The sequence below is a fragment of the Trichosurus vulpecula genome, chromosome 1 (genome assembly GCF_011100635.1).
Source record: "Trichosurus vulpecula isolate mTriVul1 chromosome 1, mTriVul1.pri, whole genome shotgun sequence".
In the NCBI taxonomy this organism is placed as follows: Eukaryota; Metazoa; Chordata; class Mammalia; order Diprotodontia; family Phalangeridae; genus Trichosurus; species Trichosurus vulpecula.
This window is the reverse complement of record NC_050573.1, coordinates 516,812,641-516,827,783: the sequence shown is the minus strand read 5'-3', so window position 1 is coordinate 516,827,783 and position 15,143 is coordinate 516,812,641. Positions and strand designations below refer to the sequence as shown.

At 38.4% G+C, this 15,143-nt stretch overlaps 2 pseudogenes; one reads left to right on the top strand and one right to left on the bottom strand.

Moving 5' to 3' along the window:
- LOC118841037 overlaps window positions 1-11,322 on the bottom strand; it is a 58,261-nt pseudogene extending 46,939 nt beyond the window's left edge.
- Window positions 11,170-12,905, top strand: LOC118834970 (annotated as a pseudogene).
- The last annotated feature ends 2,238 nt before the right edge of the window (window positions 12,906-15,143 follow it).

Here is a 15,143-nt window from a genome sequence, read left to right as displayed (position 1 = left end):
AAATTTTCTCCCCATTCCTACCCTCCCCCCCACTCCAAGATGGCATATATTCTGGTTGCCCCATTCCCTAGTCAACCCACCCTTCTGTCACTGTACTCCCCTCCATCCAGTTTTCCCTTACTTTCTTGTAGGGCAAGATAGATTTCTATGCCCTGTTGCCTGTATATCTTATTTCCTAGTTGCATGCAAAAACTCTTTTTTTGAACATCTGCTTTTAAAACTTTGAGTTCCAAATTCTCTCCCCTCTTCCCTCCCTAGCCCCACTCCCTAAGAAGGCAAGCAATTCAACATAGGCCACATGTGTATCATTATGCAAAATCCTTCCACAATACTCATGCTGTGAAAGACTAACTATATTTTGCTCCTTCCTAACCTATCCCCCTTTACTCAATTTTCTCCCTTGACCCTATCCCTTTTCAAAAGTGTTTGTTTTTGATTACCTCCACTTTCATCTGCCCTCCCTTCTATCATCCCCCCTTTTTTATCTTCTTCCTCCTTTTTTCCTGTTGGGTAAGATACCCAATAGAGTATGTATGGTATTCCCTCCTCAGGTCAAATTTGATGAGAGCAAGATTCACTCATTCCCCCTCACCTGCCTTCTCTTCTCTTCCTACAGAACTGCTTTTTCTTGCCACTTTTATGTGAGATAATTTACCCCATTCTATCTCTCCCTGTCTCCCTCTCTCAATATATTCCTCTCTCATCCCTTAATTTGATTTTATTTCTTGTATATATCTTCCCTTCATCTTCAACTCACCCTGTGCCCTCTCTCTCTCTCTCTCTCTCTCTATGTGTATATATATATATATATATATATATATATATATATATATACACATACACACTCACATATATATATACATAAAGATATATATGTATATATATGTATATGCATATTCCCTTCAGCTACCCTATTACTGAGGTCTCATGAATCATACACGTCATCTCTCCATGTAGGAATGTAAACAAAACAGTTCAACTTTAGTAAGTCCCTTGCAATTCCTTTTTCTTTTTCTTGATTACCTTTTCATGCTTCTCTTGATTCTTGTGGGGTAAGATGCCCAATTGAGTGTGTATGTTATTCCCTCCTCAGGTCAAATATGATGAGAGCAAGATTTACTCATTCCCCCTCACCTGCCCCCCTTCCCTTCCTACAGAACTGCTTTATTCTTACCACTTTTATGTGAGATAATTTACCCCATTCTATCTCTCCCTTTTCCCCAATCTCAATATATTCCTCTCTCATCCCTTAATTTGATTTTTTTTAGATATCATCCCTTCATATTCAACTCACCCTGTGTCCTCTGTCTATATATATATATATATATGTATGTATGTATATGTATATGTATATATATGTATATGTATATATATACATATATACATATATATATATATATATGTATGTATGTATGTATATTCCCTTCAGCTACCTAATACTGAGGTCTCATGAATTATACACATCATCTTTCCCTGTAGGAATGTAAACAAAACAGTTCAACTTTAGTAAGTCCCTTATGATTTCTCTTTCTTGTTTACCTTTTCATGCTTCTCTTGATTCTTGTGTTTGAAAGTCAAACTTTCTATTCAGCTCAGGTCTTTTCACTGAGAAAGCTTGAAAGTCCTCTATTTTATTGAAAGTCTATATTTTGCCTTGGAGTATGATACTCAGTTTTGCTGGGTAGGTGATTCTTGGTTTTAATCCTAGCTCCATTGACTTCAATCCATTCCAAGCCCTTTGATCCCTTAATGCAGAAGCTGCTAGATCTTGTATTATCCTGATTGTGTTTCCATAGTACTCAAATTGTTTCTTTCTGGCTGCTTGCAGTATTTTCTCCTTGATCTGGGAGCTCTGGAATTTGGCAACAATGTTCCTAGGAGTTTTCTTTTGGGGATCTTTTTTGGGAGGTAATCAGTGGATTGTTTCAATTTCTATTTTACCCTCTGGTTCTAGAATATCAGGGCAGTTCTCCTTCATAATTTCTTGAAGGATGATATCTTGGCTCTTTTGATCATGGCTTTCAGGTAGTCCAATAATTTTTAAATTATCTCTCCTGGATCTGTTTTCCAGGTCAGTGGTTTTTCCAATGAGATATTTCACATTTTCTTCCATTTTTTTTCATTCCTTTGGTCCTGTTTTATAATATCTTGAATTCTCTTAAAGTCACTAGCTTCCACTTGCTCCAATCTAATTTTTAAGGTAGTATTTTCTTCAGTGATCTTTTGTACCTCCTTTTCCATTTGGCTAATTCTGCCTTTCAAGGATTTCTTCTCCTCGTTGGCTTTTTGGAGCTCTTTTGCCATTTGAGTTAGTCTATTTTTTAAGGTGTCATTTTATTCAGTATTTTTTTGGGTGTCCTTTAGCAAGTCATTGACTTGTGTTTCATGGCTTTCTCATATCACTCTCATTTCTCTTCGTAATTTCTCCTCTACTTCTCTAACTTGCTTTTCCAAATCTTTTTTGAGCTCTTCCATGGCCTGAGACCAGTTCATGTTTTTCTTGGGGGCTTTTGATGTGGGCTCTTTGACTTTTTTGACTTCTTCTGGCTGTATTTTTTGGTCTTCTTTGTTACCAAAGAAAGATTCCAAAGTCTGAATCTGAATCTGAGTCTGTTTTTGCTGCCTGGTCATGTTTCCAGAAAACTACTTGACCCTTGAGGTTTTCGTGGGGGCATGACTGCTTGTAGAGTATAGAGTACTTTGGCCCAAGCTTGAGGGGCTGCACTGTTGTTTTCAGAGCTATTTCGGAGCTATCTCTACCACACCAGTGCTCCTCCTCCCCCAAGAACCGCCAACCCAGACCATGACTCAGATCTGAGCAGGCTTTGCACTCTTGCTCTGCTCTGTCACTTAATTCCTCCTACCAGGTGGGCCTGGGGCCTGGAAGCAGCTGCAGCTGTAGTTCTGTAGCTGCACCACCTCCGCTGCCACTGGAGCAGTGGCCCAACTGCGAACTCCTTTCACTCTGTCCCCGCAGTTTTTTCCCATTAAGAAGTTGAGAAGTCTGATAACTGCCACAGCTCACTGATTCAGGGCACTGGGGCCTGTTCCACCAGGCTCCTGGTCTCATTGGTCTGGGCGAAGCCCATGCTAGGCTCTGCTCCTCTCTGCTCCTCTCTGCTCCCAGCTCTGTGCGATAGACCTTACCCAGCAACCATCCAGGCTATCCTGGGCTGAAGCCCTGCTTCCCTCTATTTTGTGGGTTCTGCAGTTCTAGGATTTGTTCAAAGCCATTTTTATAGGTGTTTGGAGGGTCCTGGGGGAGAGCTTTAGGTGAGTCCCTGCTTTCCAGCCACCATCTTGGATCTTCCCCCCCCCCCCCGCTTCCCCCACTATATTTGCTTCTTTGCATCTTCTACTTGTTGTTCCTGGTTTTTATCCTCTGGTACTAAACTTTCAATGTGAGAGCCCTTCAAATGCTCCATGAAAGCTCTCATGTGTCTCCTGAGTTTTCCTGGGACCTGAATAAGCATTTCTACTTCCTTCAATTGGTAGTCATATGACATACAACTCAAGGCCCTTCACCATCTTTGGTTGCTTTCATCTGTCCACTCTCCAGCTTATCAATGTCCTTCCCAGACTCAAACATAATACTCTAGATAAGATTTCTGCTAGTAGCTTAAAAGGGCCAGCAGAAACAAATCCATGACAAATAATGAAAACAAAGTCCATCAACAAGAGAAAACACACCTAGTCCCACATTCAGGTGTCTCTCTCCACATTGTATAAGAATACCCTTTTTAAGGGACAGGGTCAAGGGAGAAAATTCAAAAAAGGGAGATAGGTTAGGAAGGAGAAAAATATAGTTAGTCTTTCACAACATGAGTATTGTGGAAGGGTTTTACATAATGATACACATGTGGCCTATGCTGAATTGCTTGCCTTCTTAGGGAGGGTGAGTGGGGAGGGAAGAAGGGAGAGAATTTGGAACTCAAAGTTTTAAAAACAGATGTTCAAAAACAAACAAAAAAAGTTTTTGCATGCACCTAGGAAGCAAGATACACAGGCAATGGGGTGTAGAAATTTGTCTTGCCCTACAAGAAGGGAAGGGAAAAGGGAATTTGAGGGGAGTGGGGTGACAGAGGGGAGGGCTGACTTGGGAATGGGGCAACCAGAATGTATGCCATCTTGGAGCAGGTGGGAGGGGAGAAATGGGGAAAAAATTTGTAATTCAAAATCTTGTGAAAATCAATGCTGAAAACTAAATCTATTAAATAAATTTAAAAAAAAAAAGAAATAGAAGCTGCTCAAAAAGCCAGTCAAAGACTCTTATGGTGAGAATTTGATAAATAAACATCCATCAGAAGTAAAAAAAAAATACCCTTTTTATTCAGTACATGATCTATAAATCACTAGTATGGGGCCCTTCACTGGTGAGGTAGATAGTCTTTTTCATCTCAATAGGTCCTAAGAACATTTTTTATTATTACACAATATAATAACTGACACTCCTAATAATAATCCTAATTCATCAAGAAAAAATTTTAATTACAGTCATAGAATTATATAGTTTTAGGACAGGAATATTCCTTAGAAATCAGTCATCTAATGCACAGCTTTCTTTTTTATGGCTAAATTCAGATTCCTAAGAGATTAAATTACTTGGCAATTATTGTTAGACTTAGGACAAGAAATTAGGTTTCCTGACTCCCAGTGCAAATCATTTCCAACTAAGGCAGCGAAATATGTTACAAAGGTTTCTATCAAAAAGCAGTTAAGAGTATTAATGTTTTAGTACTTTGCCTTTAAATTCCTTTGTATGGAAACCATGCCCAGACAGAATACTTTCTTCCTTAAGCATGCTTTATAATTTCAATTTGATTCAAATCAATTTGATGTAAAATTATCAAGTACCTACTAAGTGCATGGGAATGTAAGTTAGATATTACTATACTACCTTGCACTTCTAGTTATTTTTAAAATATTTGTTGGTCTTTATCTTTAATATACTATATTTAGCATCAGTATTTCAGGTTTGTTAGTCCAATTTTACTGATGAGTAAAAATAAGACTGGAGAATTTCACTGACTTGCTTAAAGATACAGAAAGTTAAAGGATCACATTCAGTTCAGAATACAGACCTCATGCCTTTTTATTTTCTCCCTTTGGCTCAAGCTAAAACTCTTAGAAACGGAAGTTAGATATCCCTGGGAGATGAAGGGTCTGAGTAAAATTACCTTAGGTAAGTCCTAAAAGATCCAATGATAACGAAAGAGCAGAATAAAATTTAAACGATTCCATGTTCAAATGACACGAGAGGAACTAAAAAGAATCCCCCTTTTCCTTTTCTTCTTTGACTGTATGCGATCTAGTTTCATGCTTTCACATTTGATAAGGATAACTAAATAGAAAAAGGTTCATTTCCCTGTAATATAACAGGAACAATAAGAATATAATTCTAAATATATTAATTTGGGCAGCCCTCTGCTAGTAGGTATAATGTACTGACAAGAGCAATGTTTTTTAATCCCATCTCTGACACTTAACAGCTGTATGAACATGAGGTAGCTATTCACCTCCCTAATCTTCAGTTTTCTCATATCCAAAGGGGAGAAAATCATAACTGTAGCACCAATTTCTCTGGGTGGTTGTGAGGAATTTTACCAACCTGAAAATGCTACACAAATACCAGTTCACAGTATAGTTGTTGTTAGTCTAAAGGATGCATATTTAGATGGCCATTAATTGTATTTTTCAAATGTACATCTTGTACTTTAGCATAGACATAAATCCATTTTATGTGCTACCCATAATTTTTGCCACTAAATTCTCTTTGCTTTTTTGCCTCTAGCATAGATGCAGGCAAAATTAGAATGTTCCATATTATACAATAGGTCTACTTGCTTACATGGATATTTTAAAATTTTGGCTAAGTAATTCTGCCCAGAATGAAATACTAAAGATGGAATTTACATGAAACCACTCCTTGTTGCTGTTCACCCAATATGATAGAATAGAACAAAATTATTTTTAAGATATTCCTATTTTTAGGTGTGCTATTACTAAATATTATGTCTTCAGCTTTCAATGTCAGCTAAACATTATTCTCTCTGCCTATTAATTTTAATGTCTAATTACCTCTCAACATATGAAACTTCATTTAAAATCCTCAAAATTGTGAATCAACTTGCAGAAACCATTAACAATGCCAAAATATAAATTATTATTAGTAGTGGAGCATGAGTAGAACTACCCATGTAGACTTAGAGAACACGTTCTTTTGCATTTATACCTGTATCTGGATATACACATATGTATGCATGTACATATGCATATATATGTATAAATGTATACATAGATAGATATACAGATAGGTAGATTTTAAATAGATATTCCATATGATAATTACAAATATGTAAATATACATATACACCACATGTTCCTGTTTGCAAATGCTATTATTATTTTTACTGTATCATGCCTGAAAATGCTATAGGACCTCAGCAATGAGATCCATGTTCACACAAGAGTGACAGCCTAGCAGTCCATTTTTAAAAATGAATTAAAGACATTTTGAACCAATTATGGCACACAGTTGGAAGGACACTTCATTAAGTTAGGTTATCAGAACTTATCTTGGTCTATGAGTTGATCTTAGAACCAACTGGGAGGAGAATAGAGCGGATCACCTTTGGGAAATTATGGAGCACTTTCAGTGATCCTAAGTTGCTTTCTCATACAAATACATATCTTTTAAACAACGTTATTCTCCAAGTCTTGCTATGATTCTACACAATGTGAAATATTTTCATCTCAAAAGAATAAAAAAATGTAGGTGAACCAAAAGGCAGTGGAAATTCTTCTTGTGGCTTCTGTTGATAAGGTGTGACCCAGTCTCATCCAGTGCTTTCAGTTTGAGATTGAAATTGAATACGACACATACAGCTAACATTTGACAGAAAGAAGTTTGCTTAAAGATAACATGGAACAGATATTTAGCAAGACATTTGTGTAATTCATTGCATTAAGCTTGAGTTTATGTAAGATACCATCCCTGTTCACAGCAAGTTTATAATTTAATATGTGTGCTTAGGGATTAGGGATAAAATGAAGGAATGATTCAAAAGAAAATATACCATTGAAGACTTGAAAAAATGGATTTCATAAGGCAGATAAATAGATGGATGGAGCCAACTTTAAGTGTTGTGGATAGTACGAGAAAAGGCCAAGGGACATAATAGGAACAAATCTGGGAATAGTCAGAGATAAAGCTAGAGAGGCAGCCTGGAGATAGAGTCTTAACTGCCTATATATGAAAAATACAGAGAAGCATAGGAAGACATAAATCAATTCAGAGTCAATGAAGCAGAACCAGGAAAACAGTATGCATATTGATTAGAGTGTAATGGAAAGGACTAAAAAAAAAAGTGTGAAATTAACATTGTATAAATGTAATCACCAAGGTTAGCCCTGGAGATTAGTTGAGAAAATACATGTTCTCTCTTCTTGGTAAAGGTCTGAGTGTGTGAAGTGTTTCATATCAGACATGATTGATTGTTCATTAGTCTTGATTAAATATTTTTCCCTCTTTTTGCAAAGCATGAATCACTGGTTGTGCGATATATTAGAAAATAAAGGAAATGTAAAAAAAACAATAATTTTATCTATATGAAGCTCTTGGGGGACGGAGAGAAAGGGAGAGGGGGAGAGATGAGAAAGGGAGAGATGACAAGTTGCAGAAAGGGCAGAGGGGAAGAAGGACATGGAGCAAGAGGGAGAGAGGGATAGACAGAGGGAGAGAGTTGGAGACAGAAATGGAGAAGGTGAAGGAGACAGAAATAAACAGAGACGGTAAAAAAGAGACATTTAACACCTACAGTTATTAAACATTTTTCTTAATATTTTGTGGTTCAATGTTATGTCTGGGAAATCATGTGCATGTGTTTTGTCTATGATATTGCTCTGGTTCCAATATAGTTTATTGGTCATGTTCTCCAGTATATTTTGAAATATGTATTTGTAATATTATTTCCAATGTATTCATATGTAAATACATATAATTTCTCATCTTTTTAGCCTATGGCTGATGTAATGAGCTTTTGAGGTATAATTCTAGGCAGTTGAATATCTTGCTAGTTATTTAATAGGTCCAAATTTTTATACCCTGAAGTGACAGGCTGCACCATTTCTATCATTTTATTGCATAGTTGACATTGATCATTAAGGCTGAACCTTTCTGTAATTTCTGTTGGCAATGATCTGAATTATCCTAAATTACCTTCACAAACCTCTCATTCCACAAACAGATTCAGAGAACTCAGTCATTTATTCCATTCTTCTTTGTTGACATATTGTGAGCTGAGTTCATGTAGATGTTTCCATTGGCATCCTTTTTTATTTTATTATTGGATCTTTGTCATTCTGACAGAGGATATATTTTGTTAAATTGAACAAATATATTCTCAGTTACATTGAACAAATCCAATGATGGCTATCTGTTATTGACCTTGACTAATGCTTAGAAAATGTTCATTTGTTTAAAAATTATTTCTGTAGGTTTTTGACCTGTTTATCATGTGCTACAATGTTGTCTTTTAGTGCTCTTTCTCCTCTTTGGTAAGGAAATACTAATTTAATACAACTTTCTTAGGGATATAAGCCTGATGTTTCATTATTTGGATTTCATTTTTGAGAATAATTTCCAAAACATTTTACAATCATTAAGACTGGTAAATAACAGCTGGATGCTATTTTCTTTTACTGTATTCTAACCATTCACCTTTAATTTGAAATATGTTATCATATTTAGGTTCCATTTTATAATGGTACCTTTATGCCTAATGTATATTGCCTGTAGGCAACTAAGGTATTTTTAAATATCAGAGCCATTGTTGTTCTGTAGTCATTTAAGTTGTGTCTGACTTCATGACCCTATTTAGGGGGAGGGAGGTTTTCTTGGGAAGGATACTGCAGTAGTTTGCCATTTCCTTCTCCAGATCATTTTACAGATGAGGAAAATGAGGCAAGCAGGATTAAATGATTTGCCCAGGGTTACACAGGTAGTAAACATCTGAGGCCAGATTTGAACTCAGGAAGATGAGTCTTCCAGATTCTAAGCCCAGTGGTCTATCCACAGTGCCACCTAGCTGCCCAAAAGTTAAAACATCTAATTAAAAAAGATAAGCAGGGGAACTACAAACATTAGTTTAATATGACCTCCACTTTCAAGTACCCACTATTTGGTTGCTATCATTCCTTGGTGTACTTTAAGAATTTTATACTTATTAAAGCTAAATTATGCCATATGAAATCAGAGAAAGGTTTCATGAGATAAAATAAAACTGTCATATAGATGATGTTTTGGTTCATTACCTTCTTTAATTTGAAAATTATACCTAATTATATTTAAGGGAAATTATAATGTCAACGCTTCTGAGTACTACAATGGGCTTAAACTTAAATCTCTTGAAAAAAAAAACTACACTTTATATGAACTATTCTAGGCATTATTGAATGGAGTATCCCATGTGGACTTCAAGCACTCTATGTTCTCCCTTTATTTGGCTCTATTTTGTATATTTGCAGCATATGAATATGCCATGAATGCAGAACTGCATCAAAGGTTTTACAGTAATCAACAAATACAGTATCAAAGGTAAGGTTTTTTTCTGGAAGTTTATTAATTAACAATCCTTTGTATTATTATTGCTAATATATAAGGTATGGTTTTATACTACTCATTTAGGTTATGTGTGTCCACATGGATTTGTATAGATATAGTTCTCAGGAATGTGTGAAAAGAGTCTCCTCTATCTACCCTCCTCCAATGGAGACTTTGATTCCTGTTAGAGAAGGAATCAGGAAATTGTCTCCTGAGACTGGGAATTTTTTTCTTCTTAAAGAAAAGGAATACCAGGCTAGAATTATAGTTATCTGTCCCCTTAAATACTGTTAGTTTAAGGGAGATAATGCTTACCTTCAAAATGAGTTCCTGATTGCTATCCCTTAAAAGGGAAGTAGTGCCACAAGTTATATATACAAGGCTTGGTTCCCTTCTGAGAGGAGAGAGGAGAAAGGAGAGAGACAGGGAGAGAGAGGCAGAGATGAGAGAGAGAAATTCTATCCCAGATCTCTCACCCAAGAGGAAATTCCCTGAAGCAAGCTGGGAATAAGATATGATTAAGTTCCTGCTTTCTCTGCATATTGACTTCTCAGTCTTTCCCTTTCTTCTGAGATATCTCTCTGAAAAAAAATCTTGAGGGGGTGAAGCCAACATGGCTGAGTAAAAGCAGGGATTTGCTTGAGCTCTCCCTCAAATGCCTCCATATTATTGTAAAAATGACTCTAGACAAATTCTAGAGCTGCAGAACCTACAAAATTACACAGTGAAACAAGTCTCCAGCCCAAGACAGCCTGGTTGGTCCACAGAGTTTCTATCACATGGCACTAGGAGCAGAGCACAGCCCAGCTTAAGCCTCCCTGGCACAGAGCGGCCCAGAGCAGACTGGGCTGATCAGGTCTCAGGACACTGAATCACTGGAAGCTGTGACTGTTTCCAGACTTCTCAACCCATAAATGCCAAAGACAATTCAGCAGGTCAGTGAGAAAACTCTGTTTAACCTGGGTGAGAGAAGAGCATGGTCTGGCCCCAGGTTGTGGAAGTGGCTGCAGCAGCAGTGGCTGCTTCTGCAGCTCCAGGCACACAGACAGTGGGGGGAATCAAGCAGCTGATCAGAGCAGAAGTGCAGGGATCTTTTTGCCAGTGCTTAGCCAGGATTCTCTTGCTTTGCCCAGTTGGGTCTGGGTCACAATCCTGGGTGGTGGTCCTGGGGTTAGGAGTACTGGTGTGGCAGAACTTGTACTGGCTGTGGAGAGGGAGTCCTCCTCACAATTACAAAGCAGAAAAGAGTGTTTGAGGTCACTCACAGACCAGAAGAGAAGTAAAAACCTTTCCTTGGATCATACCACCTTGAAAGAAACGAAAACTTACAGGTGCCTACAAGTAGCTCTGAAAACAGCAGCACAAAATGCCTAAAGTTTGGAACAGAGCCCTCTCCATTGTGGAAGCACAGTCATACCTTGGCAAAGAGCTCAAAAGTCAAATAATTGTTTAGGATAATGAGCAGGCAGTGTGAAAAAACTTCAGATTATAGAATCTTACTTTGGTGACAAAGAAGATCAAAATATATAACCAGAAGAGCTGAGAATGGGAGCTAGTGACTGCTCTACAGCCACAGCCTCCACCAGAGCTACCTCTACGGCCACCAGCGAGAACGTCCAACCGGCCCCGCCGACCTGCGAGCCTGCGGAACGATCATCCTGCCTCCTCGACTTTGACAGCTTGTTTCTGGACTTTCCCAGACCCAGGACAGCTTCCAGCATGGCCACCTCGGCCAGTTCTCACTTGAACAAAAATATCAAGCAGATGTACCTGAACCTGCCTCAAGGGAACAAAGTCCTGGCCATGTACATTTGGATCGATGGAACTGGCGAGGGACTTCGCTGTAAAACTAGGACCCTAGAGAGTGAACCGAAGAGCATCGATGAACTACCTGAATGGAATTTTGATGGCTCTAGCACTTTTCAGTCCGAAGGCTCTAACAGTAACATGTACCTTGTTCCTGCTGCTCTGTTCCGAGACTCCTTCTGAAAGGACCCCAACAAACTGGTTTTCTGTGAAGTTTTCAAGTATAACCGCAAGCCTGCAGAGACCAATTTGAGGCATACCTGTAAACGGATAATGGATATGGTAGCCAACCAGAAACCCTGGTTTGGTATGGAGCAAGAGTATACTCTCATGGGAACAGATGGACACCCTTTTGGTTGGCCTTCCAATGGGTTCCCTGGGCCCCAGGGTCCATATTACTGCAGCGTGGGAGCTGATAAAGCCTATGGAAGAGATATAGCAGAAGCTCATTACCGTGCTTGTCTATATGCGGGAGTCAAAATTGCAGGAACAAATGCTGAAGTAATGCCAGCTCAGTGGGAGTTCCAGATAGGACCCTGTGAAGGGATTAAAATGGGAGATCACCTCTGGATTGCCCGCTTCATCCTCCATCCAGTGTGTGAAGATTTTGGAATGATTGTAACGTTTGACCCCAAACCAATCCCTGGGAACTGGAATGGAGCTGGTTGCCACACTAACTTCAGTACCAAGGCCATGAGAGAAGAGAATGGTCTAAAGTTTATTGAAGAAGCCATCGAGAGACTAAGAGACACAAGTATCACATCCGAGCTTATGACCCCAAGGGGGGTCTGGACAATGCCCGTCGCCTGACAGGTTTCCATGAGACATCCAATATCAACGAGTTCTCTGCTGGTGTGGCCAACCGCGGCGCCAGCATCCAGATTCCCCGGATGGTTGGGCAGGACAAGAAGGGCTACTTTGAAGATCGCCGCCCCTCTGCCAACTGTGACCCTTACGCAGTGACAGAGGTGCTTATCCGTACCTGTCTCCTCAATGAGACAGGAGAAGAACCCTTTCAGTATAAAAACTAAGTGGACTAGACCTACAGATAGCTTCTGTATCCCCCTCCCCATAACCTTTTTCTCATGCCCTCATCCACCTCACTTCTCCCTTCTTCCAATTTTCCCTACTAGATGTAACTCAGGGCACAAAATACCATGTTTTTTGTGCCCACAGATAACTCCTTGCTTTTTTTTTTTTTTGTGGGGGAACGGGAGTAGGGTTGGGATGTTTTTAATGTTTTTTTTTTTTTCTCCCATCATTAACTTTTGAAGACTGAGAAATAGTATGTTAGTGGGGGAAAAGGGGGCTGGGGAACATAACCACTGCTTCCATCTAATCAAGTTTGTACATCAACAGAGACTTGTGGCTTCCAGGAAAAAAAAATAAAAGTATTTGAGATGGCAGGTTTGGGGAGAGTGGAAGGTGGCTAGAAGGAGGAATTTACTGAATTTTTTGGAAGGGAGGGAGAAGAGCATTAAATTCATATGAGACTCTATATTTTTCTTAAAAGATTAGAATTAGTAAGGAAAACAAACACTTGGTTTTCTAGTTGTATGGGGCCTAGTGGGGAAACCCTTGGCCAATGGGGACTGCTCAGCATTAGAAAAGAGAAAAGGAACCTCCTTGCCCACTCATCCTCCCTTTACCCAAAGCAGAGTAGTATTTTTATATTTAAATTTGAAAACAAAAAAAACAAAAGGTGTGTGTTCATGGGGTGGGGGTGGAGAGGCAAAGCAGGTGGGAAGGTCTGGTCAGAAGCAGGGAGTTCCTGCTGAGAAGCAAGGACTACTAGAAGGGAATTGAGAAAAAAAAAAAAGCCCAGCTTTTGTGGCTGGACACCTTTTCAGCTTACCCTCTTGCCCTTCTGAGCAGAGGTGTGTCACAGCTAAAGGCAGCAGGAAGCACTGGGTGGCTGTGATTTTAACAAGCACACATTGAATGAAGGGCACATATGAGGGGGGGATGGGGTTGGGGGGGGTTCTTAAACAGTGTGAGTTGGCTGGTCAACTTAACCATGTTACTGAAGAGGTGGGAGGGGTTGTGGGTGTTTATTTTCTGGTGGGACTAGGGTGTCACTAAAGCAGGCCTTTTGATATGTTAAAAAAAATTCTTTATAAAGGCAAAACAATTTTAGATTCTAATGTTTATAGGGTTTCTAAGTTGTACAGTTTTTCAGAGTTGCATGCGTTTATGCCCTAGTATGCTCAAACCCTTTCCTAGGTGTCATTTAGTGATTAGGTTCGGGTTGACAGAGCTGGGGTTCAGACATTTGTGTTTTCGTACCCTGGTATCTTTTCCGAGTGCCAGGTCTTCCTTCGCCTTTTTGTCAAGATTTCTGATAAGCTTTTTTTCTTTTTATAATGAAAACAGAACAGAACAAAAAAAATATAACCAGAAGAAGACAGAAAAGTCAAAGATCCTATATGAAAAGCCTCCAAAAAAATATGAATTAATCTCAGTCCATGGAAGAGCTCAAAAAGGATTTTGAAAATCAAGTAAGAGAAGTAGAGGAAAAATTGTGAAAAGAAATGAGAGGGATGCAAGAAAACCATGAAAAAAAAGAGTCAACAGCTTGCTAAAGGAGACCCAGAAAAAATACAGAAGACAATAACACCTTAAAAATAGACTAACATAAATGGAAAAATAGGTCCAACAAGCCAATGAGGAGAAGAATGCCTTAAAAAGCAGAATTGCCCAAGTGGAAAAGGAGACCCAAAAGGTCACTGAAGAAAATAATTCCTTTAAAATTAGAAGGGAGCAAGTGGAAGTTAATGACTTTATGAGAAAACAAGAAATTCTAAAACAGAACCAAAAGAATGAAAAAATAGAAAGTAATATGAACTATCTCATTGGAAAACCCCTTCCTGGAAAATGGAGCCAGGAGAGATAATTTTAAAATTATTGGGCTACCTGAAAGCCATGATCAAAAAAATAGTTTGGACTTCATCTTTCAAGAAATTATCAAGGAAAGCTGCCCTGATATTCTAGAACCAGAGGGTAAAACAGAAATGGAAAGAATCCACTGGTGGCCTCTTAAAAAATCCCCGAAAGGAAAACTCCTAGGGATATTGTAGCCAAATTCCAGAGTTCCCAGGTCAAGGAGAAAATATTACAGGAATCTGGAAAGTAACAATTTGAGTATTGTGGAAACATAATCAGAATAATACAAGATCTAGCAGCTTCAACACTAAGGGATCAGAGGGCTTAGAACATGATATTCTGGAGGTCAAAGGAGGGAGCTAGGATTTAAACCAAGAAAAAATAGATTTTCAAAGAAATAAAGTACTTTCAAGCATTCTTAATGAAAAAAACAGAGCTGAATAGAAAATTTGACTTTCAAATACAAGAATCAAGAGAAGCATGAAAAGATGAACAGGAAAGAGACTCATTAAAATTGAACTGTTTACATTTCTACATGGAGAGGTGATATTTGTGACTCATGAGATCTTTCTCAATATTAAGATAGCTGAAGGGAATATATATATATATATATATATATATATATATATATATATATATATATATATATATAGACAGATAGACAGAGGGCACAGGTTGAGTCAAATATGGAATATGAAGGAATGAAAGGAATGAAAGGGAGAGATAGAATGAGGTAAATTATCTCACATAAATGAGGTAAGAAAAAGCTGCTGTAATGAAAGGGAAGAGGGGGGAGGTAAAAGAGTCAACCTTATTCTTATCATATTTGACTTATTGAGGGAATAACATACAC